The sequence below is a fragment of the Hylobates moloch genome, unplaced genomic scaffold (assembly GCF_009828535.3).
Source record: "Hylobates moloch isolate HMO894 unplaced genomic scaffold, HMol_V3 SCAFFOLD_4, whole genome shotgun sequence".
NCBI lineage: Eukaryota > Metazoa > Chordata > Mammalia > Primates > Hylobatidae > Hylobates > Hylobates moloch.
In genome coordinates, this window is record NW_026652279.1 from 113,273,332 (window position 1) to 113,300,447 (window position 27,116).

General features: G+C 39.7%; 1 protein-coding gene, 1 long non-coding RNA gene and 1 pseudogene across 6 annotated transcripts in view; 2 read left to right on the forward strand and 1 right to left on the reverse strand.

Annotated features, from left to right (window-relative positions):
- WDFY2 (WD repeat and FYVE domain containing 2) overlaps positions 1–27,116 on the forward strand; it is a 322,692-nt gene that overhangs the window by 152,770 nt on the left and 142,806 nt on the right. The gene's annotated exons all lie outside the window — the stretch shown is intronic.
- Positions 17,947–18,104, forward strand: LOC116467750 (U2 spliceosomal RNA; annotated as a pseudogene).
- Positions 23,991–27,116, reverse strand: part of LOC131383314 (uncharacterized) — a 55,685-nt gene continuing 52,559 nt past the window's right edge. The window contains exon 3 of the long non-coding RNA XR_009213275.1: positions 23,991–24,022. This is a non-coding gene — a long non-coding RNA (uncharacterized LOC131383314). The remainder of the gene's footprint in view (positions 24,023–27,116) is intronic.

A 27,116-nucleotide genomic window follows, 5' to 3' on the forward strand; every position in this document is an offset into this window, starting at 1 on the left:
TACAAAAGAAGTAGGGTTTTAAAAATATTACTTATTGGGTAGTTTGTTTCCCTTGAAGAAATTCTGAATATTTGAATGAAAAACAGCAGGTAGAAATAGATACTAGCATTTACATTTACAAAATAATCAACCTTGGTGGTTTTTAGTTGATGGTACATGTATATGCAAAATTCAGAAGGCTGTGATGAGAAAAGTCTTCCTCCCACTCACGGGTTTTAAGATTTTGTGAAAGGAAAACTGATAGGATTTCCACAAGCTCTAATATATATGCCCTGATATGGATCTCAGTGGGCATTTCTGCTTCAGCTGTGTTAAACTTTTCACTTATAAAACTGCTTTGGTGGGAGCAGGTGTGGCGGCTCATGCCTGTAATCCCAGCACTTTGGGAGGCTGAGGTGGGCAGATCACCTGAGGTCAGGAGTTCGAGACCAGCCCGGCCAACATGGTGAAACCCTGTCTCTACTAAAAATACAAAAATTAGCTGGGCATAGTGGCGGGCACCTGTAATCCCAGCTACTCAGGGGGCTGGGGCAGGAGAGTTGCTTGAACCTGGGAGGTGGAGGTTGCAGTGAGCCGAGATTGCACCACTGCACTCAAGCCTGGACAACAGAGCGAGACTGTGTCTCAAAAAAATATAAAAATACAAATAAATAAAACTGCTTTGGGAGGTCAGGGTCACAGGGATGCTAAGATTGCTGCCTTGGTACTTTTCTGCTGATGCCACAGTGGCCCCCTCTGAAAAACACAGCCCTCCTAGGTCCAGGGGGCATGCAACAAGGATCTTTCATACAGGGCAGTCAAGTCTTACCCCTCTACTATCTCTTCCTGAATATGGAGAAAAGTTCTTGGCCTGATCCCTAAAGAATTCCTCATTTCTTTATCCTAAAACCACTGTAATAGGACTATGTGTACTTGGAAATGGGTTTATCTTGTATTCTCTATCCAAAGAAATATATATGGTTATCCTGGAGAACTTTTCTACTATATCAATAGTAGGGTTACTTGTCTATGTAATTAAAAATATTCTCCTCTATTGGAGAATTTGCTGATGAACTCAGTGAACAAAAAATTGCCCAATTAGAAGAGGTGAAGCAGGCTTTCCTCAGACAAATTCAGCACGAGATTGATTTGGAGAAGTCACAGCAGGCACTGGTCCAGAAGTGCCATTTACTTTTTTTTGTTTGTTTTGAGACCGAGTCTCGCTCTGTCACCAGGCTGGAGTGCAGTGGTGTGATCTAGTCTCACTGCAACCTCCACCTTCCAGGTTCAAGCGATTCTCCTGCCTCAGCCTCCCGAGTAGCTAGGACTACAGGCGTGCGCCACCATGCCCAGCTAATTTTTGTATTTTTAGTGGAGATGGGGTTTCACCACGTTGGCCAGGATGGTCTTGATCTCTTGACCTCATGATCCGCCCACCTCTGCCTCCCAAAGTGCTGGGATTATAGGCATGAGCCACTGCTCCTGGCCTTAGAAGCACCATTTACTTTTTTGACACCCAGAGGAATAACATTGCTTTGGCCTTGGAGGCTACTTACTGAGAATAGCTGCATAAAGTATAGAAGGCTATAAAGAATTGCCTGGACTATCATATCTCTGTGCAGAATATTACGGGAGAAGCACAAGGTGCAGAGCATCTCTGCACAGCAAGAAAAGGAGACATTTGTCAAGCGCATGGCACAGTAAAGCTGCTCACAAAGAAGGCTCAAGCACAGCCAGCTCTATTAACGTATCTATCCCAGTTGAGACAGCTGGAAACAGTTGACTGACTAAATGGAAACTAATCTATGTAACAACATGTTTTTGTATTGCTGTCTACTGAAGTTGTTGTATATGTTTCCTAAAAATGAAAAGTTTGAGTTTCATGTAGTGAGAGAACTAAGTCCATTGGCCAGTCAGATGTTTCTCACCCTTCTTACTCTGGACTTTGAGTTGTTCCAGGATCACTTTTGAATAAGGAGCTTACTTTTGTTAAAACTTGCTGCCTTACTAAAGATTCTAAGTTATCGTTTAAATTTGTAATTAATTCTGCCGTCTTGCAATAAAGTGACAATTGAAACAAGGTTTTCCAAGTTGCGTAATTTTATGAAGCACTATTCAACTTTTGTCATGTGGGTGAAAGTTAAAGATGCCATTGAACTCAAAAAAAAAAAAAAAAAAAACCCCAAACTGCTCTGGGGCTTGCAGTGCTTGCATGTGGCCACTGTGACACAAAAACCTTCTTCCTTTCTCCTTCTGCCCTACTTCTCCCTCCCTCATCTCCAGATAGCTGCATTCTCTTAGCACACTCTTCATATATTTATTAAAGCACTGCCTCACATTGAAATTATTTCTCTTCTGCCCTGTGGTCCTTATCATTGTATCTCTCAAGACCTCTAGATCAGGGCTGAGAACACAGTAGGTTAAACTGAAACAATATAGGTTTGCGTTATGTATTAGGTCACACTGAGGGAGAGAGTTACATTGAAAACTAGTTGTGTCCTAATAATATATAATGATGGAGTCCCTTAGGTTTCTTTGATACAGAAACCAGCTCTGGCATTTCCTGGGAGGAGACTCAAGTATCTTGCAGAAACCAAGGGATGCATTTGGGCCTTGGGGATAGAACTGAAGACTGGAGCACATGGACAACCAGGAAGTCTCTTCTCCCTACTGCTCATCGGTTTCTGTGTATCTGCCTCATTCTCTCTTGCTCACACTGGCTTCCTCTGTTTCTTTCTTAGTCCACATGGCATAACATGGCTGCCAGCTGCTCCTGAATTTTACATTACAGTCTAGATAAGCAGGGAGAGATTGGTCTCAGGCTCCCAGAATTGCAGAATTCCTTGGGAAGGAACCTAGTGGTCTGGCTAGGGTCAGCTGTTCACTCCGGAATTATGGCCAGAAGTAGGGTCATGTTGCAGGGATATGGCAATCCCCGCTGCAGTCTGTGGATGGGGAGAGGAGGGAATTGAGGAGGGGCACATCTCAGAAAGAGATGAAAGATAAACAATCCAGCAGGTGCCCACTACTGGACCCTATGGGCATGAGATGAGCCCATGCCCTTTATCATTGGTCATTGCTTTAGTAGCAGCGGAATAATGAACACTCACAGACTCTTGTGTTTCTCCAGACCTTCATTGCTATTTTCCTTGAAGTCTGCTCATGTAGCAGGTGACATGTTCAGATGGCCATTTTCTCATTGCTCTATTTGCTGATTTGACATGTGGACTATTTTCCTGTAGTGAATATAAGATGAAGAATGGGTAGGTATTTCAATGTGAATGTTCTGAGCAAAAGCCATTGTTATGTGACAAATTTTAGCACTGGTGAGTAGACCCCATATGATGACCATATTTTCTAAACTCCAAGTAAAAACACATGGCTCAACAAAATATTTTTCTTCTGATGGATGAAATTATTAAATTGCATTTTGTGATATATTTAATCAACTGAAATCCAAAAAATAACATGAAACTAGACTGCCAAGCATACATGGGCACAGTATATATCCTATCTCAGGGAGGAAGTGGAAAAGCCTCAAGTATATTAATAGTAATTAATACTAGGTTACTCTTTCTGAATATGTACCATCGGCCAGACACTGGGTTAATCTGTTTATGTGCCTTTTCTTATTTAATTCTAAAAATGATTGTATGAAGTTAGTAGTTTCCTTTTTTTTTTTTTTTTTTTTTTAGACATAGTTTTGCTTTTGTCACCCAGGCTGGAGTGCAATGGCGCAATCTTGGCTCACTGCAACCTCTGCCTCTGGGGTTCAAGCGATTGTCCTGCCTCAGCCTCCCGAGTTGCTGGGATTACAGGCAGCCGCCACCAAGCCCGGCTAATTTTTGTATTTTTAGTAGAGACAGGGGTTTTACCACGTTGGCCAGGCTGGTCTCCAATACCTGACCTCAGGTGATCCACCCGCCTTGGCCTCCCAACAAGTTTACTGTCATTTTAAAGATGTAGAAACTGATGCAGCTAGAAGAGGCAGAGTGGGGAAGGGCACCCTGATTCATCGGACTCCACACCCCTTCTACTCCACCTCACGATACAATGCCACCTCTCCATGAGGCGCTCTGGAAGAAGATGCAGAGGCACGAGTATGGAGCCTCCATGGAAATCACAACAGGCTGAACTTGTTTTTCAGAGGAAAAGCTAGCAAGTCAGCTAGCCAATCAACAAATGACAATACAAATTAAATAGAAGAGGGCAGATACCCCTAAGACATTCCTTTTAAACCCTTGCAACTCCCTTCTTTACTTGCTGTGAGTATTGGCATTACATAATTGTAGATATGACTTTGAGTTATATTAGGAAAAGCTATGCATTTATTGTTGGAACAGGGTCTTTGAGAAAGTACTTAAGAGCTGAGTGGAGCTTTTATCAGTGTGGCCTAACCAAGTGTAATTAACGGGTCACATAACAACATTTCTATCAACAACAGACTGCATGTATGACAGTGGTCCCATAGATTATAATGGAGCTGAAAAATTCCTATTGCCTAGTGACATTGTAGCCATCTTAACATTGTAGTGCAACTTTTTCTATGTTTAAATCCATTCAAATACATAAAAACTTTCCATTGTGTTACAGTTACCTATAGCATTCAGTACAGTAACATGTTGTACAGGTTTGTAGCCTAAAAGCAATAGGCCATACCCTATAACCTAGATGTGTAGTAGGCTATGTACCATGTGGGTTTGTATAGATACGCTCTGATGGTTGCACATTGATGGAATAGCAACTGTACTGGTTTATTTTTCTCACATAACAAAACATCTGGAAATAGGTGCTCTTAATCTCTTTTCTTCTCCATTATCCCCAATATGTGGCTTTGATCCCTGTGGTTGCCCCATGGTTGAAGATGACTCTTTGACCTTCAGCTTCACATTTGCGTATAAATATGTCACAAGACCACCTAGCTGCAAGGAAGGATGAGGGCATTTATTCATTAATTATTTTTAAGCAATTGTAGTTTTTTAGCTGAGCACATTGATAATTGAACAAATTTGGATATTGGAGAGATAAATGACTAGTATGACTCCCATGAGGCCTTTGGTTAGGGGAAATCCTTTGTACTCATCTGACCAGTGTTCATGCTTTAAGCTTAGGAGTAGCTTTTTCTCCAAATGGGTTCCATTTGCATTTTGTATCCTGTAAAAGTGTTCATAACTCTTCCCTCTACTCCCAGCTCTGCCCCTTCGCTTATATTGCAGGATTTCCTTTGCTGCTTGGAACATGTTTCCAGATTGGACTGAATGCTGTGATCTAAATCCTTATACCTGGGGACTTGTGGTTTCTTGAGTTCAAGCATATAGGCCTGGGACTTTTATGACTGATACAAAGTGCTTTGACCATGGACCACCGTAAAGTTCATCAATTAATATGGCAAATGGAAATGCCAGTAAGATTGCCAATTTTTGATTGCCTTTAAGAACCACCAGGAGTCATTCCGTTGCTCTTCTTGTTTAGAAACCACATGTTGAACTGCTGGAGGAATTCATAAGAGCCCAACCACTGCATGTTTCCTACTAACGTTTTTATTCCAGAACATCTGTAGTAGAAGTTCCCTTGTGGGGGATTGGGTTACAGGTATAGTGAGGTAGTAATGCCTGGTGGGGCCTGGAGCAGCAGGAGCCTCAGGGTTGTGTGCTTCCAGCTGTTAGAAGCCCTGGTTAGTTCCTTGGGGTGCTGTGAAAGGGTGAGAAGCACCTCTCTGGGGATACTCATGACTTCTCATGTTCTGTATACATCAACCTGGCCATCCTTTCTCTGTGACATTTTCAGCAAAATATTGAAGGATGTTTTCTTTACATTCTAATGTAAGAAATTTGCCCACAATTTAAACCATAGACTTTTTCTTGGGCTGTTGTCAAGCATTGCCTTGTGGCAAAAACAGCATGGAAGAAGGAGTTGTAAGACCTGAGTTAAAACCATGCTTTTCCAGTGTATACTTAATTTTTCTGAGGGCCACTTTTCTAATTTACAAATGGGAAGAATAATGCTTCCTTCTTCATAGGATTTTGGTAAGAATTAAGCAAAATAATGGATATGAAAAAAATCTTTGTAACGCTTTATTATTAGGGGTTGCTGACTCATATGGCCTTAAGCACAAGGCAGGTAACATAAATGAGTAAAGTGGCATGCTTTACCTGGGTATCAGAAATGTTATACAAGAGGGAGCAGTGGGGATTGTGGCAACTGGAGTGTTTGCCTAGTGAAAGAGGGCAGCAGCTTATTGGCACTAACTGATGTTTGCCATGTGGGAATGCAGACCCAGTGTCTCCAGATCACTGGATTTTTCCAGAAGTGCTAGAAATCAATTTTTGTGTGAAATATTTACATTTTCAAAGTTAATGCAAAAACATTTTTTTTTTAACTCTACAGGACCAAGCACAGTATTAATGCGTGCTAGAGCCAGCCTTTTGTGCTGTAAAGAATAAGTTCTTTAGAAAATAATACATGCCAATTTATAATATTTATCGACAAGGTTTCCAACTAGAAAAGACATTTCTATCTGAGTGACCTCCCTCATCTTGCCACCTCAGAAATTTCTGCTTCAGATTAGCCACTGAATGAGTTGAGAGAAACATCTATGATTCTGCTTCTGCCAAACAGAAACTCAGAGAAGAGGCCATTTTCATGGGAATCATACTATGTCTTGATTTTTTAGTCAAGAAACAGGAATGTCCCCAAAAACCTAAGGAAAGGGGAGTTTATTATGAGCCTACAGGGTAACTCCTAGAAGCCAAGTTCAGAAGGAAGGTCACTAGACATTATGAATGTCAAGGTTTGGGACAGAGAGACTTGAGGACTATGTAGGACAATGCTGTCCAGTATGGTAGCCACTTGCTACATGTGGCTATTTGAGTTTAAATTTAAATTAATTAAAATTAAATAAAAAATCCTTCAATGGCACTAGCTGCATTTCAGGTGCTCAGAAACCACAGGTGGCTAATGGCTACCATACTGAACAGTGCAGATTGTAGAAAATTTTCATCATCACAGGAAGTTCCATTGGACATTGTGGATAGAGGGTCGGGGGGCATAAAGTGGGAGGTCTAGTTAAAGGTTAAACTAAATGATGGTGGTGCCAGAACTGAAGCATTGTCAGGAGGGCACATTGAGAAGGATTTCAGAGTTACTGAGAGGTAGCATCGTTCAGGGATTAAGAGCAAGGATTGGGTCAGATGGTCCCTGCTTTACCTTTATTTAGCTGTATGCTCTCAGACAAGGTATCTAAGGCTCAGTTTCCTAGATGATAAGTGGGGATTATTGAAGCCTTGGGGATGGATGCAATATTGCAGGAAAATAGGTAGAATGAAAAGGGAGGAGGGTGAGAGAGCGATCAAAGAGAATGCTGCGGAAGCTGTCACTGAGGAATGGCCATCAGGGAAGGCCTTGGAAAGAGATGGATGCTCCCTGTGTTTCAAAAGATGAGTGGATTCTGGATCTCTAATTGGTCATTGATCAAGAGCAGGCAATGGAGTCAGACCTGGGTTCAATGTCACCACTTTCTAGCTGTAACTAGATATGCAGCAGTTAGCACACAACACCCCATTACCTGGTCCTTTGTTTTCTTAGGTACAAAATGAGGATAGTAATAGTATTTATCTCAAAGGTTGTGAGGATTAAGGGATATAATTCATATGAAGTTGTAGTAAGGGGCCTGATAAGTGGTAAATACTCAATAGATGTTAGTGTTTGTTATTAGAATCCATCCTTGAAAGGTGAAAGTTCAATAGAGTATCATGGTAGACATGGGTTGTATAAATATGAAGAATTTTCACCAAATATATATTGTGAAAATACCCTGTCAGAAATTTAGAATGTGAAAGAAATAATTTTGGTAAAAATGAAAAGTTTCACATTACTTAATTATTACCCATGAAACTTATTACCCAGAGCTTTGTAGAGAAATAAGTTTAAGTAAAGTTTAGAATTTTGAATTCATTGATGATAAATCCACACTGGGTGATGAAGGAGAATGCCAGGGGTATTTCGTGCATCTGAGAGAGCATATTAAGATTCAAGAGCCATTGTAAATGTTCTCCTTGGGGACAAATGGTCACATGCCTTATAGGAAATGGGAAGAGGACTTTGCCAGCATTTTATCATGATGAGTTGCTTCCAGGACAATTCCTCTTTCATTGTCACTCTATGAGATTTTCCTTCTCTTTCATTCTACCATCAATCACAGTTAGTCTCTACTCACTTTAAATAAAAAAGCACAATGCAGAGATGGCAAAAGGCAGTGTTGGATGGTGAAGAAAGCCAGTAAGATCTACTTGGACTATATCCCAGCTCCTCCACTTACTAGCTGTGGAACTTCTCTCAGAGAAATTAAGTCATTTTAGAAATGTGTCATGGTGTTGTGAGGATTAAAGGACAAGTTATACGTAAAGCTTCTAGCACATGATAGGATTTTTAGATATTACAGAAATGCTTTAATTCAGTTGGTATCTCTAATTCAAAAATTTCTATTTGATTTTTGTTGAGGATTTTGTGTCCCTGGTCTCAAGTACAGCATCAGGCATGTTGTAAGCACCTCAGTAACTGTGCATTAGATTAATAATCCAAGAATTTATCTAACTCTTTGTATATTTGGAGAAGAAATTACCTATGCTGTTATTTCTATTGCTTTTTTATCTAAAGTGATATATCCAAGTTAGATGCTTTTATAACTAGGTATTTGGGAAACAAATATTGTAAATGGGAGCTATTATAATAATCCAGAACTTGGATTTTAAAAGCAACAGTGTGGAAAATTTACCTTTCACAATGAAACTGGCATTTGACCTTTTATTAACAAATATATTTTGTTCATATCAATGGAATATGAACAGGAATGTCACAACATGCCTATACGTGCAATATTGTAATAAGTAAATATTATTGTATTTAGAATTGTATTCGTTAAAAAATTGCAAATGTAATAAGTCCTGGAATGCACAGTATGTCACTGTATTTTCTGCTTTATAATATAAATATGTATTTTATATAGTAAAATGGAAAGACATTTTCCAGTGTTGTCACTCTTAATTTATGATTCATACTGCCTATCTAAATAACAAAATAATAATTTTTCACCATGTAATTCTAGAGGTTGCTAGTTTCTTTCTCATTGAATGGACAAGATAATTTATCTTGCTGTAATATTCTGTGGCAGAAAGCAGTATCCCTTCAGTACCAGCCGTCATTTGTTCAGTGACTTAAGCGATATGAAATGTAACTGAAAACCAGAAAATAAACAAAAATAACCTCTAGCAGCCAAAATGTGGCATAAAAACTCTGTTCCCTAAAATTTGTATGCTTTTCTCCTCTTAGAAACACCCTTTAGATACTTATATACTGATACCATAACAGCATATTTCATTGATTCAAAAATTTACAGTTTTTCACCTTTAAGTATCTCTGAAATCAGGGTTAGTGACTTAAAACAGCAATCATAATTTGTGCAAGATCCAGTGAGTTGTCTAGGGGAGGCTGGAGTAGCTGGCATGGCCATAGTCTCCTTCCTTTAGTAGACTTGCTTGGATGTGTTCACGTGGTAGAAAGGCAGCAGCAAGAGGCCACTTTCAGTGCACCAGCACTTCTCCAGCCTCTGCTCAGATCGTGTTTGCTAATGTCTTCTTGTAGAAATAGACTGCCTCTTGATAAGAGGAGGACTCCAGTCATGTTGCCAAGGAGTGTATATCTTGGGATGGGAGAGATTTCTGAGAACATTTTTGCAAACAATCCACCATGATATTACAAGGAATATCAAAGTTAAGTGTTTTTTTTTCTTTCTCAGTCATACATAAAATAATGTATCTTATAATTGAGGGCATCTTAGAGTTGATAAAAATATAGTCTGTTGGGTTTCTAATTAAAACAACAAAACATTCAATGTAAAAAATAAAAATAATATAGAAGTATCAGAGTGAAAGTACTCCCCTACTCCCATATGCCATGTCTCAGAACTTAGCTGCACAACAGTTCAGCAAATACTGTTGTGATGGGCTGAATGATGAGGCCTCCCAACACGTCTGTGTCCTAGTCCCCAGATCCTGTGATTATGTTACATGTAAAAGAGATTTTGTAGATATGATTAAGTTAAGGATCTTGAATGGGGAGATTTTCCTGGACTATCAGGATGGGCCCAGTGTAACCACAAAGGTCTTTGTAAGAGGGAGGCAGAAGGATTAGAATCAGAGAGGACAAGGCAACGTGTAGATTGAAGTGATGTGGCCACAAGCTAAGGAATGCTGGAAGTCTTTAGAAGCTGGAAAAGGTGAGGAACAGATTCTCCCTAGTGCCTCCAAAGGAACCAGCCCTGTTGACACCTTGATTTTAGCCCCTTAACACTCACTTTGGACTTCCGACCTTCAGAACTGTAAGATAATATATTTGTGTTGTTTTAAGCCACAAATTTGTAAGTTTGTTACAGCAGCAAATGGAAATTAATATATTTGTTTATTTAATTTTTATTACTTTAAAAGAAATACATGGTTATTGGCCAGGAATTCAAATAGAATCAAATGGTAGAAAGTAAAATCCCCTATTTTTCCTCATGAACTATTCCTGCATCCTATAAGTTACCACTCTTAACATTTTCATATGCATTAATTTCTTCAGAAATAGTCACGTTTGGCCGGGTGTGGTGGCTCACGCCTGTAATCCCAACACTTTGGGAGGCCAAGGCGGGCAGATCACCTGACGTCAGGAATTTGAAACCAGCCTGGCCAATATGGTGAAACCCTGTCTCTACTAAAAATAACAAAAATTAGCCAGGTGTGGTGGCGCATGCCTGTAATCCAACTACTTGGGCGGCTGAGGCAGGAGAATCGCTTGCACCTGGGACATGGAGGTTGCAGTGAGACGAGCTCGCACCACTGCACTCTAGCCTGGGTGACAGAGTGAGACTGTCTTAAAAAAAGAAAAAGAAAAAGAAACAATCACATTTTATTTTCTGATTTTTGGACAAGTAAGATTGTATCAGATATGCATATTTTGTTCTTCAACTTGCTTATTTAATTAAATATATTTTTGAACATATTTTCAATCAGAATAAATTGATCTACCTCATTCAGTGCCATAATGTATTTTACTGTTTCTCTATTAGGGGGCATTTAGGTTGTTTCCAGGGCATTTTTTCTTTTCGCCTTTTTCTGTTATCAACAATGCTTAAATGAACTCTCCTACAAATATCATTGGCTGTCATCTACAGATATAATTGCAAGCAGTGGAATTGCTACTTGAATGTTGTTGTGTGTGTGTGTGTGTATGTGTGTGCATGTGCTGAAGTGAGGGTAGGGGAAGGTGTATCTTCCTGTTCAACTCTTTGCCTATATGTTATTTTTAACTTAAAAAAATTGTGAAATATACAGAAAAGCACATATGACATAAATGTATGGTTCAATGCACTATTGAAAAGTGAACACTCATATAATCAGCATTCACGTCAAGAAATTGAATATCGTTAGCACCTTGTATACCCTCTACTGATCACAACTCCCAAGAGGGAAGCAAGGTTCTGCCTTTTATTTCCTGCTGTTATTTTGAATAGAACTCTAACAAACTTCGTCATGTGTCTTTTTAGTCCTCAAAAGATTAGGCTTGTGAAAAGGGCTGATTAGGGTATTCATAATAATACAATCAAGCATTGATAGTTGACCTTGGAAAAAGTATAGAAAGTAGATGCAAGAACTAAAAATAAAGATACAAGAACTAAAAATAAAATAAATTTGGGACATTTAGTGTTGGTATAAGCAACCCTCTCTGCAAGACTGTAGCTCCTGGGACATGATACCTCCTGTATTTAAGGCATCAAAATACAAAACAAAACAAACAAACAAAAACCAAAACCTCAACCCTCCCGCCCCCCACCAAAAACCAGGTTAACATATGTTTAAGAACACAGGAGAATATTTTAGAAAGGAGACTATAAAAGTGATTAAAAGAAAAAAAAATAGTGTTTGAAAAGCTATCTGCTTGTTACCTTGAAAATTCAGTCTGAGAGATTGCCTTAATGTACTGAGATGTCAAATATATGTATCTATTATATGGTGCATTAAGCAACCCCATCTTTATCTTTAAAAGCTAAGTTGATTCTAAGAGAAGTTCCTAGGAGATCTGATTTAGAGCAGCCTTGAAGGTCTAGTTCTTAAGTCTATTCTGCTTTGTAAACTCCCTGGAGGAGTTCTTTCTGATCAGTGCTGATTGGTCAAAGATGGAACTGAATCCTCGACACGTATGATTCTTGTCTTTCTTTTTCGTGATTTATACCCAAGTCCAGAGGGTAGCGCTAAAAAAGGCAAGAATGAGCTCCTTCTCTAGGAAAGACTTGGCTAGGTTCTGGGGTTGGGGTGGTGAATGTGTGGAGAGGGGTGTGCATAGATGGAGAGTCTCATCCCTCATCTGAAATGGCTTAGAGCTGGGAATGCCTTTTGAGTTGGACTCAGAGTTATCTTTGCTAATTTTGCTCCCAAACTTATTTGGCTTTTTTTTTTTTTTTTTGGCCTAAAAGCCAACCATCTATCCCTTTTCGTTGATGATTTTTATGAATATAAAGTTTCAGGGATTTGGGAAGCATGAAAATAATTAAAATGGAAAGTTTAAAGGAATAGTAACGAGTATTATATATTTATAGTATGAAATTTCCTTTATTGTATGAATTTGTTGTATGAATTTTTTTTGTATGAAATTACTAGAGAAAATTCTTTTGACTAGTACCCAGGTGATGAATATTAGATTAAGCACATAAATTTCATTCCCATTTTTAAGTTGTATTACTCTAAGGTATCATTTAACTTCATTTGAAGAGTAAGGCAACCAAAGCCTCTTTGCATCCAATAATGTTATCTTGTTTAATAAGGATTGGTATGAATATAACATTTACTTGTAAGACTCCCAGGTAAAAGTATAATGCCAAATCTACTATCTATTAATGGACAACAGTCGTGAAAAACATCCACTGTAGTTTGCTCTTATGATTGATTCTCTAGTTGTCTGTATTTTGTGTGTATTTGGTTGTTTTTATACTGTAGATATTGCCGCTATTTTAGTTCTGCTCTTTGCAAGTGTCATTTTCAGAAATGATAGCTGAAAGGTGGCCTTCCTCTTTGGCATTCACCTGGAATTTGGGGGAGAAACAGAGGAATTTGAATAACTCATCCTTTGTTCTGTTGGTGAGCACCTGTCAATTTATTTCCCCTAGATTCATGATTTTATTTTTGGGTGGTATGGGGAAGTAAGAGAAGTAAACAAAAACTTAAGTTATTGGAATTAATTAAAAATTACATGTGTTCTGCTAATTTGAGTTCAGCTTATGCTAGTAATTAAGAATGCTTGTCTCCAAAAGTATTTATGCAGTTAAGTGTACAGTGTAAGCACCAACAAGGCAGGGATTTTGCTCTGTTCACTGATGTATCCCCAGTGCTTACATACTGCCTGGTACATAGTAGGTGCTCAGAAAATATTTGTTGAATATAAAATGGAAGTATGTATTGGCTGTAAAACCTATTGCTGATGCTTCATTTGGTCAATCTGCATATACTTGAAGAATATGTATATTCACAGTTTTTCGAAACCTCACATTTTACTGTGTTAGAAATGGTGGTCATTAATGTTTGCTATTTTGTGATTTTTTTAAAAGAAGAATATCCTTTGTTTTCAATGAATTTATTTTATCGTTGAGATTTTGCCTCAACATACAACAAATCTCCTTAAATGAATAATAATATATTGGATCTATAAAGCATTTTATACTTTGCAGTTTTTTCTTGCTTTATCATTTGATCGTCACTATGGTACTGTGAAGTAAGGGTTCACAACACTGTTGGTTATCTGTTCAGTTGTCTGCTTCATTCTTTCTTGCTGGTTGAACCTCAATTTTGTTTAGGTATTTACCCCTACCTCACATGACTCAGGACTGAATCCTGATGACTCCAAGTCTGTTATGGTAAATTCATTCCCTTTGCCAGGGGTTTGGTTTAGGATTAGGCATGAGACCCAGTTCTGGCCAGTGGTAGGAGGAGGGAAGCCTGCTGGGCATAAGGAAGGAGATACCTCTGGGAAAGGAAAGTTCACTCCCTTCTGGGAAGAAATACACAGGAATGATCCCTGTTTTTCTGCTGCCTGTTGTCATGACTGGATGTGACTACTTGGAGCAACAGTCATGTGCCCATAAGGAGAAGTAGCCTGAAAATAAGTTGACTGGCTGAAAATGGCAGAAAAGAAATATGGAAAGAGCCAGCTGTCAAATGAACCAACCCTGGAGCTGCCCCTACTGCTTGACTTCTTGTTACCAGACAATACATTTTCCTTATTCTAGTTGAGAGCATCCTAATTCATATTGGTATCATTATTACCTTTTACAGGCAAGGAAACTGAGAATTATAGAGCTTTACATGGAATGATCATCATTAGATGGTGAATTCACTAGTGAAGCTAGGAGAATTAAGACACATACTGATTTCTAGTCTATGGCCCTTTCCACTGTGTAGCTTCTCTATAAAGCAGCCCTGCCTCCCTGTTTAGGAGGGAACTGGATTACCAAATTTAGGTATTTATGTATGAAATCCATTTTAGACAGTTCCTAAGTATTTGGTGATTGATTACCTATGACAGATACTGCTTTGGAATTCTTACTGGTATCTTGTTACCTACTTAACTTGGCTGACATAAATTAGAACTTTGAACACTTTCAAATGGTGTTTCAAATTAACACTTAGAAGTCTTTTTACAATTAAATTAAATTTTTTTTACTGTTTTTTAGGTACACGTTTCAAAAAGTTTGTTAAGCTCTGTCTGTGCTTGTAGATACATATGCCAAAAAGTGTATTAAACTCTGAGAAGTGATATGGTCCATTTGTAAAAGGAAGTATTAAAATAATAACTAGCCAATGCATTGGACTGGATGGGAATAGGGGATTTATGTCTGGCTTTGGCAGTTGTATAGTTCCTTGTTAATGTGGAACGTTTATGGTTGACCTTATACATTATGTTCTGTGCATTGTCCTTCTTTATTGACTTTCTTCTCTGTTTTCTACTCTATTCTTTCTCCACCTTCCTCCCCCTTACAGGTAGAGGGTACAGAGATTGTGATCAGTAGCATGTGGTACATTTCTTCTTATTATAAAGGCAAATCAGGACAGTGTTCAATGTGAGTAAGGGAGTTTATTCATAGATGAAAAATTCAATTTAAAAATATCTGATGCCATGTGAAAGACACTTTGATGGGGGAGGGTTAGGTGTTTTTGAAAAGAAAATTATTCTTGGTGGAGGCCGTGGTGGCTGATCATGAAGAAGCTGCAGCCATGTGTGGTGGTGCATGCCTGTAGTCCCAGCTACCCAGAAGGCTGAGGTGGGAGGATCACTTAAGCCCAGGAGTTTGAGGCTGTAGTGTGTGATCATCATACCTGTGCATAGCCACTGCACTCCAGCGTGGGTGACATAATGAGACCCTGTCTCTAAAAAATAAAAAAACAAAGAAGAAGCTGCAAAGATGACAAAGCTCCAGTCTCCTGGAGCTTACAGCATATGCCCCCCATCTCCTCTTCTTTCCCAAGCTGAAATGACTGCCATCCTGGAGAGGACCTCTGTCAAGGGCTCAGTCTGCTCCCCTTGCGGGGCTTTTGCTCCTTCTTCAGTTCTGAGAGGCTGGCTAGCTGCAGTGAGGAATAAAACAGGACTACATTTTGAGAGTGTTCTCTCCAGTTGCAGAGTGGTTAATTAGTTCCGTCAGCTTGTGCGTTTTCCTTCCTTATCTAGTGAAATACTTTGAAGAATGTGATTTTGGACAGTGGTGGGACTTTCCCTGGGCACATTCTTTAATATTTTCTTAATTCTTCATTTCAAGCCACAAGTGAGCCCAAATTCTTGGGAATGGATTAATGACAAAAATACATACTCAGTCTTGTATAATTGTTAAGAATTCCTTCTTAGCTGTGATTTTTTTTTTCGTTGAAAGGTCTTAGATGCCTAAATTTTACGTCACAGCTAAAACAAGCCATGTGGTGTGCTGATAAGGTTAATTTAACACCAGGTTAGCACAGGTGACACCATATGTTGCTGATTACTGACTTCTCCTTAAGGGTGTTCTTGAATTTTGTACTTGAAGTGCTTAATGATTTGATTTCTCCTTTTAAAATTAAGTATGTCTGTGAATAAGGCTGGGCATCCCATGTAATCATGCCTGTAATCCCAGCACGTTGGGAGGCCGAGGTGAGTGGATCATGAGGTCAGGAGTTTGAGACCAGCCTGGCTAACACAGTGAAACCCCATCTCTACTAAAAATACAAAAAATTAGCTGGGTGTGGTGGTGGGCGCCTGTAATCCCAGTTACTTGGGAGGCTGAGGCAGGAGAATTGCTTGAACCTGGGAGGCAGAGGTTGTAGTGAGCCGAGATCATGCCACTGCACTCCAGCCTGGGCGACAGTGCAAGACTCGGTCTCCAAAAAAAAAAAGTGTATCTGTGAATAGAGAACTTGCCTTTCAAACCAGCGTAGCTTTTCTTCAAGGGATTATCTGAAGCTATGAAAATGAAAGGGTTGTTTTAAGATTTATATGAAGATGTTGAGTGAACCCTGATATTATAGTTTAGATTCTAGATTTTGCTGCAATGAACAGAAAACCTGACTCATTCACAATGTCTTAAACAAGTAAATGGTTATTTTCCTTTTGTACCAAGAAGTCCAGAGGTGGGCGTTCTAGGGTTGGTCAGTGGCTCAGAGATGCTATCAGAGACCCATGGTGCTGCTGCCTTTCAATTCAGCCATCGTTAGTGATCTTGTCCCTTTGAAGCCTCACGATGGCTGCTCTCCAGTCAGCATTGCATCTGCTTTCCAGGCAAGAAGGAGGAGAAGGGCAGATGGCAAAAGGCACATACCAGCTGTGCCTGTTCTCTTTCAAAGAGCTTCCTGGAAGCTCAGTTCAGTGACTTCCGCTTACATGTCATTAACCAGAACTGTGTCACATTGCCACCCGTAGCTGCAGACGAGGCTGGGAAATGTAGTTTTGGCTGGGCACGTTGTCACCCTGAACACAATTGGAATTCTGTTGGAAAATATTTTAAAAAGAATTATGTGTCTGTTGTCTCTAAACTAATGGGACTCAGGAGGAATGAAATAAATGAACATTTATTGAAAATCTACACTGGGTGTTGTGCTGGGTTCTTTGAGTGCCTTAGCACTCTGAGAGATCATATACACATTGATGTAAAAGAGTTAAAGTCAGCTCAGAGTGCACATAAAGAGGTAGAAGCATGGGGTTAATTGTGTCCTTTGTGGGTGTGTTCTCTCAATTGATTTATTAAGCTTGGAATTAGTTTAAAAACTGTATCTTGAAACCCAGAAATTATAATGGGAAATTGTGACTAATTTAACCATATTCATATGTTGAAAGCCAGCATTCGTAAACGAAGAGTTAGAGAGAATATTTGCAACACAAGTTGAATAGTCTTAGTATTCATAATAGATTAAAAGCCTCAAATAATATAAAAAAGCTAACCCTGTTAAAAAATAAAAAATATGGACAGGTAGATATTTCTTCAAAGACAACATACAGATAGTAAAAAAAAAAAAAAAGTTGGAAACAATTAAATCAGTGCAAATTAAAAAAAAAAAAAACACTGAAACATCATTTTTTGATTCCCAGATTGGTAAATATTTTTTAAAATGGATAATAAAGATCTAAGGAGAAAAGGCACTTTCATATATTTTGATAGTACTGTTGATATCATCACTTCGAAGAACAGTTTGGCAGTACCTGTCGATGTGAAATATACACACCCTTTGATTGTTTAACAAAGGCCGTTTAAACAGGCCCGCTTCTTGGGATAAATTTTACTTCTTGGGATAAATCATGCATTGCAATTAAATAAAAATGTGGAATAAGCTGAAATGTCCATCAGTAGGGACATGGTTAAATAAATCATGTTATGACCATACAATTATTAACTGGAAAGCTGTTAAGTAATGACTTTGCATCGCTTCTCGGCCTTTTGGCTAAGATCAAGTGTAGTAATGACTTTGCAAAGTAATATGTATACTCTTTTTGCGACACCATGTCTCTTTCTTTTTAAAAAAATCTATGTATGCATATAAAGGAATCAAGGTAAGAGATTTGGTTATTTTTTACTTTTTATACTTAGGGGTTTGAATTTTTTTCTAGGTGAATTATTCTGTGTGTGTGTTTTGCAAGGATAGATTTCTATTTTTTAACCAGTAATGACTTTTTAAAAAGCAGAATATTTGAAAGTAAAAGAACAGGCCACATGTGGTGGTTTTTGCCTGTAATCCCAGCTCTTTGGGAGGCCCAGGCAGGAGGATCACTTGAGCCCAGAAGTTCGGGACCAGCCTAATCAACATAGTGAGACCTCGTCTTTATAAAGACATTAGTCGAGCTCAGTGGTGCATGTTCCTAGTCCCAGCTACTGGGCAGACTGAGGTGGGGGGATTGCTTGAACCCAGGAGGTCAAGGCTGCAGTGAATTGTGATTGTATCACTGCACTCCAGCCTGGGCAACAGAATAAGACCCTGTCTCAATGTGAATAAATAAGATACTATATAAATTCATGATTCTCATAATGCCAAAATTCAGATAGTGATTTTTATGACTTGTTTTCTGGGAGAGGTTGGGGAGCAAATGATATGGCGGGGAGAAAGTCTGGAATAATGAACAATCTGAATTCTAGAATATTGGAAAAGAAATGCTGTCTTCTTTTTTTCAATTACCTAGTACTCACCTGCATCAGTCAGGATAGGCTAGGTTAAATTGCAATAACAGGTAACTCTCAAATCTCAGAGGCTTTTAACCCAAAGATTTATTTCTCACTTATGGTCCCTGACTCTTGAGAGTTCTGTGTGTCTCTTCTAACAGAGCTGATAGGCTGAGGCTCTACCAACTTGAGCATTGCCACTTACCGTGATAGGGGAAAAGATTTGGCAGTTCCTGCACTGGCTTTTAAAGACTTCTGTCACCCAGAAGTGACACACGTTTCTTCCACTTATTCTTCATCAAAGTAAGTCACATGGTCATGGCTAAATTTAAGGAGGCTGGAAAGTGCTATCCTATCATGTGCTTAGGAGGAGGAGAATCAGAATATTTGGTGACAATTCAACAGGGTACTATGAGATGAGTTACCATATGTAAAGCTTTTAGAATAGTGCCTGGCACATAGTTCTAAGTGTTTTTATTTTTAGAGATACAGTCACTTACACCAAGCTAGAAGAATTTCTTAAGAAATACAAAAGAAATGGTTTTCTATTTATTAAATCAAAAGATATTTGTTGAGTTCATGTCATTGTGACAAACCTGTGAAAGATGAAATGATTTCTATATATTTAGGTGAGATTTTGTGAAAACTTTTCTTAAATTTTTTGAAAATGTCCCCCACCTCTCAAACATGTTTATTCCAATTTTATAAAGGAAATTTCTGTGGAATTTTGGTGTGCTTATACAAAACTCTTAGTATTAACTGTAACAGAACTCTAACTTAATCTATTTAATAATGAATTCCTATTTCTGTTAGCTATCAGATGTGTTTAACAGCAGTAACTCCTTAGGTCTGCTTCTAGGTTTGGCTGAGTGGGAAGGTTCATTCCATTATGAGAAAGGAAATCTTTTTAGATCCTTTGTATATGAAGTTCAAGTACAGAATTCTTTTTTTTTTTTGCGATGGAATCTTGCTTTGTTGCCCAGGCTGGAGTGCAGTGGCGTGATCTCAGCTCACTGCAACCTCTGCCTCCTGGGTTCAAGCGAGAATTCTTTTCTTATTATGATGTTCATCATTCAGTACAAAGTTGTCCTCATCTGGACATCATGAAGTTATTCCTCCCTCTCTGATCTTCTTTTCCTCCATAATCCTCTGTTTTTTTCATCCTTACTGTCCTCAAGGACTCAACTCTTGACTGTAAGTTTCATTCTGTTTTCCCATAAGTGAGCAGATTTTTCAGGCCTTCATATTCCTTAGGGTGGAACATCTGTAAGACAAACAAACCTTTCATCTGCAATCCAGGAGGAGGTGGAAAATTCCTTCTGACACTTTAGTAAAATGGTGAGTTGAATCTCAAGAAATTTCAAGTCATATGTCCACAGCCTGCTTTATATGAGATGCAGACTAACATTCTAGGCCTTGAATTTTCCACACTTGTTTGATTTATTGGTTTTATTTTTCTTCTCTAGCCATTGACTGCAAAAAGCTAAGTCATTTTCATATTTAAAGAAATTGATTTACGAAAGATAAAGCTGCCCATTTGTTTCTATTTACTGTTAATTTCAGCCATCATTATTCAGCAGCTTTGGTCTAACTATAGATACTAACATCTAGTTAAGAGAGCCATCACACCTTTTTTGATGTAGGCGTACACATTAATGCCCAAATTTGAGATACCTGTTAAGTACAAGTGACAAGCACTCTATTTATTCAATACAATTTTATGTCATTATCTTCAGGACCCCTGTTGTTAGCGCTGTATTTTGGCAGCACTTCCTGAAGCATATTAGTATCAACACTTCTTTAAGAGAGTACAGGAGAGAGAATTAGTATTTTTTTGAGCACTGACTATGTGCCAGTGCCATGTTATTACGTACCTTGTTAGAAGTTTGCTTTAGGCTCACAGATGGCCTCATTTCTCCTACTAGTAGCAATGATATTGATAATAAATAGAGAATTGACAGTTTGGTGCTTTGTCTTTCTCTGCTAGCTTCTGAGCCTGTTGAGTGCAGGGATTGTATCTTGTTCTGTGTATCCACAGTGGTGTGGCACAATGTGTTATTAATAAAATTAGTTAATGAATGCCTGTGTATGTGGATGAATAAGTGGACAAATGAGTGGACATACCATCAGTTATACCACCTGGTCCCTTATCTGGATAACTTTATGATTAATGAATCTTGAAAATGATCAGTGAATGTTAAAGGGTTTCCTAATTTATAGAGTATAATGAAGCTTGCCTACCTTGTATAAGGTGAGCCTACCTCTTCCTGTCACTCATGACGCCGCTGCAAACCCTCATTGCTATTATGTTGCATCACGGCCTGTGGCTAATTAACCCATATTCTCACAGATTGTTGCTGGGAATTTCTCTGAACACAGAACATCTCAGCTCTAGAAGATGGGAGGTCTGCCAATGCAAAACAATAAAGGCTTAGAGTCCTTCACCGTGCCTTTTGCCATTGTGAATAGTGGAGGAGGGTGTGTTGAAGAGAGAATGGGCAGTACCACATACCTTTCATCAAGCAGCAATCACAAGACTGCTGGAGCTCATCCACCCTTGGTAAGGCTAGGGAAGTGAACCAAATCTGTGATCCCCTTTGCTGCTCTAAAAATGCTATTACTCTAATGGTGAGCTACAGAGCTCCAAGTAGGAAAAGCAGATTGTGTGCCTCACTCTCTCTCTTTGATTTTCTCTCACATCTATGTCTTTTCTATTATTCTTCATAAGACCTACTTCCTCCATCTTCAAAAACAGGCAAATAAAGAACTCGAGGCTGCATGTGGTGGCTCATGCCCGTAATCCCAATACTTTGGGAGGCTGAGGCGGGCAGACTGCTTGAGCCCAAGAGTTTGAGACCAGCTTGGGCAACCTGGTAAGACCCCGTCTGTAACAAAAAATACAACAACAAAAAATTAACCGGGCATGGTGGTGCACGCCTGTGGTCCCAGTGAAGCAAGGAGATTGAAGTTGCAGTGAGCTGTGATCACACCACTATACTCCAGCCTGGGCAACAGAGCCAGACACTATCTCCAAAAAACAAAAACAAAAAACAAAAAGCCTCCAGAAGGTATCAGAAGATATTTCCATCCCCTATTTAAGTTTAGATAATGAAAACTAGGACTTTCAAATACAATTGGGGACTGTTTTCCTCATTCTGTCTCATATGTGAGCAGTTAAAATAAGGGTCAGAACAAACAATGGTTATTTATGGAGCATGCAGGCAAAGAAAATAAGTCCTGTTAAAAGAAAAACTTTAGACAAATTAAACAGAGCTTGGTTGAGCAAGGAATGATTCATGAATTGGGTAGTCCCCAGAACCAGAATAGGTTCAGAATGACTCTAGAGCTGCCACATGGTCAGATAACATTTATGGACAGAAAAAGGAAAGTGATAGATAGAAACAGAAGTGAGGTACAGAAACAGCTGGATTGGTTACAGTTGGGCGTTTGCCTTATTTGAACCTGCCTTTCATAGTTGGCTGCCTATAGTTGGCTGAGACTCGCCTACTTGTTCATCAGGTTAGGTTATTCCCTGTGCATGGAGAAACCTTTAGGCCTAACTTAAAGTATGTATGGAGGCAGCTTTAGATCAAACTTAATTTAATAGTCCTTCTTTTCTAATAATCTGGGCTGATCCTCCTTACAAGCTCCTTGCCGGTACAGAAATACAGGAGAGGAGGCAGTGCCCAAATCTGGTTCCACCCAGTAAAATTAGTCTGATGCAATAATTTAATACCTTTTAGATAAATGTTCCTTTCAAAAAACGTAAAATGCTGTACTTCTCATATTTCCTCACTAAGATGGCATCTGGGTGTGGGGTGGGTGGGTTGGGAGACTATGTGGGTGGATGGAATCCATAGACCCCCACGGAGTGACCTCAGGTCTTTTTTGGCTGTGCCGTGGAACAGCTGCTCTGGCCTGTTGCCTGGACTGGAGATGGCTGAGGACGGCATCCCTCCCTGGTGTCCTCTGTTGAAGACTCTGGCGGTTCCTTGCCTGTCTTTGCTTGGCCATGCCTGGTGGTGCTCTGGAGGGCTCCACTTCACTTCATCTCTCATGGCATGATTCCTCTCTGGGTCTCTGTCTTATCCTTCATCCTGCTCTTGCCCTAGTGGTCCCCTGAAACCTTTGTAGTGGCATTATCTCTCCCGTACCACTGTGGGCTCTCAACCCATCCCAGCCCATCTGCACCTGCTCACTCCCATCCACCTCTATCCAGACAGGATTTTTCTGGGTCTGTGTAAACAAAAGTCAGGGCCACAGAGGAAGGATACACTCTAGCCATTGTTCTGTCTGACTTTGCTGTAGCACTGAGTTTTCTTTGATGTAGCTGAGCCAGGGATGGTGTGGTGTGGCCTGTGAGGCAGTCTTTCCCCAGAATCCTAAATGGGAAGTGTGGCAGAACCCCTCACATGTCGATATTTCTCTCACCCGATGAGCACTCCTTCCAAGAGGGAAGTCGGACGCACTCATCTCATCCACTTCCTCTCTTGCCTCTGGCTCTCCTCCCGTCTCCCATTTTCCTCTGTTCCAGGCTTTCCCTCTGTCCTCATCCTGTCAGAATAGTACTGCCTGCCCTTACACACAATATATAAAACTCTGCCATCAAGTCCTGTTGTTTTTAATATGTTTATTGATGTGAAAGGGATTTAGAAGAAATTTTCTCTGAATAAAGCCTGAGGTAAACTTCCTGTCCTCTCCTCTCTTCCCCCTTCCTGCATTTCTGCTGTAGTACAAGCCTTACCTACACAAACTCATACCTTTAATAGATTGGAAGTGGTTATGTGCAGAACAAGTATATTAATAGCTTTTGAAAATACTCTTGGCCGGGCGCGGTGGCTCATGCCTGTAATCCCAGCACTTTGGGAGGCCGAGGTGGGCAGATCACCTGAGGTTAGGAGTTTGAGACCAGCCTGGCCAACATGTTGAAACCCCGTCTCTACTGAAAATACAAAAATTAGCTGGGCGTGGTGGTGGGCACCTGTAATTCCAGCTACTTGGGAGGCTGAGGCAGGAGAATCGCTTGAACCTGGGAGGCGGAGGTTGCAGTGAGCCAAGATCGCGCCACTGCATTCCAGCCTGGGTGACAAGAGTGAAACTTCGTCTCAAAAAAAAAGAAAGAAAATACTCTCTTCATTAAATCTAGAGGAATTAAAGGGGTATCAGTTACCTGGGAAAGCAGACTTTGATGCAGTTGCGACTATTTTGAATTGAAGATTCTTATGGACTTCATGTCCTAAACAGAGTTGCAAATAATAAAGTAGCGACTGCCTCGCCTCTCTGAAAGTTTTGAAGAATGCAATGTGATGCTGGCCAGGTTCGTCCTTTTGGGTTCCCTCAGGCCTAAATGGCAGTCAGCATCAGAAAAAATACAGTTAAGATTAGACTGGTTCTGGAACAGCCATGTGGTACTAATGACTCTAAAATTTGGGTGGAGGGTTGAAAAAAAGAACTGAAGTATTATGAGAAACAGTCCCTGTTTCTCCCATTATTGCAGTGGGACTTTCTGGCTTTAATTCAATTAAAAATCACACCTCCATCCTTTTTTCTTAATATTTTTAAGCTTTTTTTTGCTCAATTTAGCTTGATGTAGAAAGATGAGTGTGTGTGTGAGAGAGAAGGGAGGCAGGAAAGATGGATTGTTTAGCTTCATGTTCAACATTGTATTTTGGGTTTATAAAATTGCACTGAAATTGGAGGTCATTATTAGTTCTGTTTTCACTAAAGCACAGGATTAACCCGAAGCACATTTGTGCTGTGATTGCTGCAGGAGGCCATGTGCCAACCGTGCTAAGCTTTGCAATATTTGTATTCCTGAAGATGATATTTGAATTTTAAAAGAATGTTTAAGTGGAGCAGTTGACATTCCTCTCTCTCTTCCCCCCCCCACCTTTTTTTGAGTCCCTTCTCCTTTAATTTCTGTTTTTATTATTGTTTTTTATTTTAGCCTTGTGAATCTGTCCAAATATTTATAACCCTACATACATTTCTTTGTAGCCACTGTCTCCTGTGGTGACCCACAGGTGAGTAAATGACTGTTCTTTACTTGGGCAACAACCCACATTCACAGCATTTTCTAGACCATTGGCTCTTTCTCTAATTGCATTAACCATCTCAGATACAGCTGAAGCAGTTTATAAGTTTCAAATTCTGAGCCTGGTGGAGGGCAGATTCCCTCTGTAAAATGAAAATGAACCAGGAGGCAGTTTAGGATAACATTCATGCATTTGTTCATTTATTAAACATTTATTAACAGTATGCCTGGCACTGTGCTGGGTTGAGCATAAAAACACAGGATACACATAACTGTTCTCAAAAAGTTCACAATTGAGTCAGGGAGGCAGGTAAGTAAATAGTTACAGTAGAGTAGGGGAAAACAAGGATGATCATGTAATTATAGTTCGAACCGGAATACCTTTAAAAGTGAAGGTAGGTTTAACTGTACACTTTTATTTTATTTTATTTTTTTGAGATGGAGTCTAGCTCTGCCACCCAGGCTGGAGTGGGTGGTACGATCTCGGCTCACTGCAGCCTCCACCTCCTGGGTTCAAGCAATTCTCCTGCCTCAGCCTCCCGAGTAGCTGGGATTACAAGCGTGCACAACCATGACTGGCTAATTTTTATATTTTTAGTGGAGACGGGGTTTTGCCATATTGGCCAGGCTGGTCTTGAACTGCTGACCTCAAGTGATCTACCCTCCTCGGCCTCCCAAAGTTCTGGGATTACAGGCAAGAGCCACCATGCATGGCCTTAACTGTACACCTTTAAAATGATACAATTTATGTTACATGTTTTTTTAAAGCGTAATTTTTCTAAAAAAAAAAAAAAATGAAGGTAGGTGCTATTAATATTCAGGCCAGGCCAAAAGACATAAACCAGGACAGTCCTGGGCAAATGAGATGAATGGACAAGCTAAATAAGAGCAGTATGACTGGAAAGATGAAAAGGAGGCTGGAGGAGGAGTGGGGAGAACAACAGGGATGTGAAAGAACACTGTGCCTTACTTTCCTTGTGTATAAAATGGGCGTGAGTTTAGCACCTAATTCATAGCAGTTGTGAGGATTCAGTGAGTTAGTTCAGGGTCCTGGATTACTGCCTAAGGTAAGAGTTCCATTAAAAAAAAATCTCCATTTTTTAAATAACCACTTGTGACTATACTTGGTTATAGTTGCTGATTTTTTGTGTTGTGTTTTTTACAAATAGCCTCTCAACAGATGTTTGTGGTTTAATCTTTCAGACCTCATCATTCTACCAGTCAATACCACCCATCTCTCCAGTGCACCACGTGTCAGAATGCACAGCCTGTGAACATTGGGAAGCTACCTCGTTTCCAACTTTTTCTCATTCCCATAAGAAATTTTGGTTATTCTGTGGTTCCTGTCCTTCTAATTTTGTGGTCATTTCTGTCTTTCCACAACAGGCAGTTTTTACAGACAGTTTTTTTTTTTTAAAGGAATAGGCACTTTTTTTAATCTATAGAAGTTATTTCTTCTGTATCTCCACACCATCCCTGCCCTGCACACCAAGCTTTTAAAACAAAGAGGCAGAATAAAGAAACATAACTAGCCGTATTCCCACTTTTGCTCAGCATTCCTTTAAAGAGCTGTCTTGGAAGTGATTGACCTCTACTTTAAGATAATAAAGGATGACGAATTAGAGAAAGGACCAGGTTGGGAGAAACCCATATACGGTGAAATTGATTCATTTAATCAGAGGCTACTCAAGGCATACACTTTTTCTTGGGGCAGTTTGGACAGATTACTGTTGGATTCTGATGGAGTCAGAACTTGCTGAAAGCGGGAGTTCAGATTTGATTCAATGTATTCTAACCCTATGTCTCAGGCCTTAACTGGTTATTTATAGTTCTGCCCCCAAGAACTGTGGTGCTAGCCATTGCTCCTGCATCTTTTCCACCCCTGATTTGCTTTTTCCTGTTCTATTCATTGCTGGAAGTGGCAAGAGTCTTGTGTGTTGAGTTCTTGGTATGACTGTATTATCAGACCACTTTCACTCTGCTAATTTTACTTTAATTCACCATGTGTTCAACAACTGTTAGTTGAGCCCCTGACTCTGCACCAGGCACTATTCTAGGCGGGGGCTAATATTAGTAAACAAACAAAGATCCCTGCCACCATGGAGCTTATGTTCTTGGGGGAAAAATACATAGTAAGCAATGATCATGATTGATAAGCCTATGTTAGAAAGTGATAAGCACTGTGGACACAAATACAGATTAGGGGCAAAGGACTGAGAATGTAGGTATGAGTGGGGGAGGAGGTGAAGTTTTTCCTTTTAAAAAAGGAATGGCTAGGGCACTTTTCACGGAGGCAACATCTGAGCAAAGATCTGAAGGAGGTGGGGGGGTTTGCTCTGGGGCTATCTGGACATGAGTCTTCTTGGCTGAGGGAACAGCCAGTGCAAAGGCAGGAACGTCCCT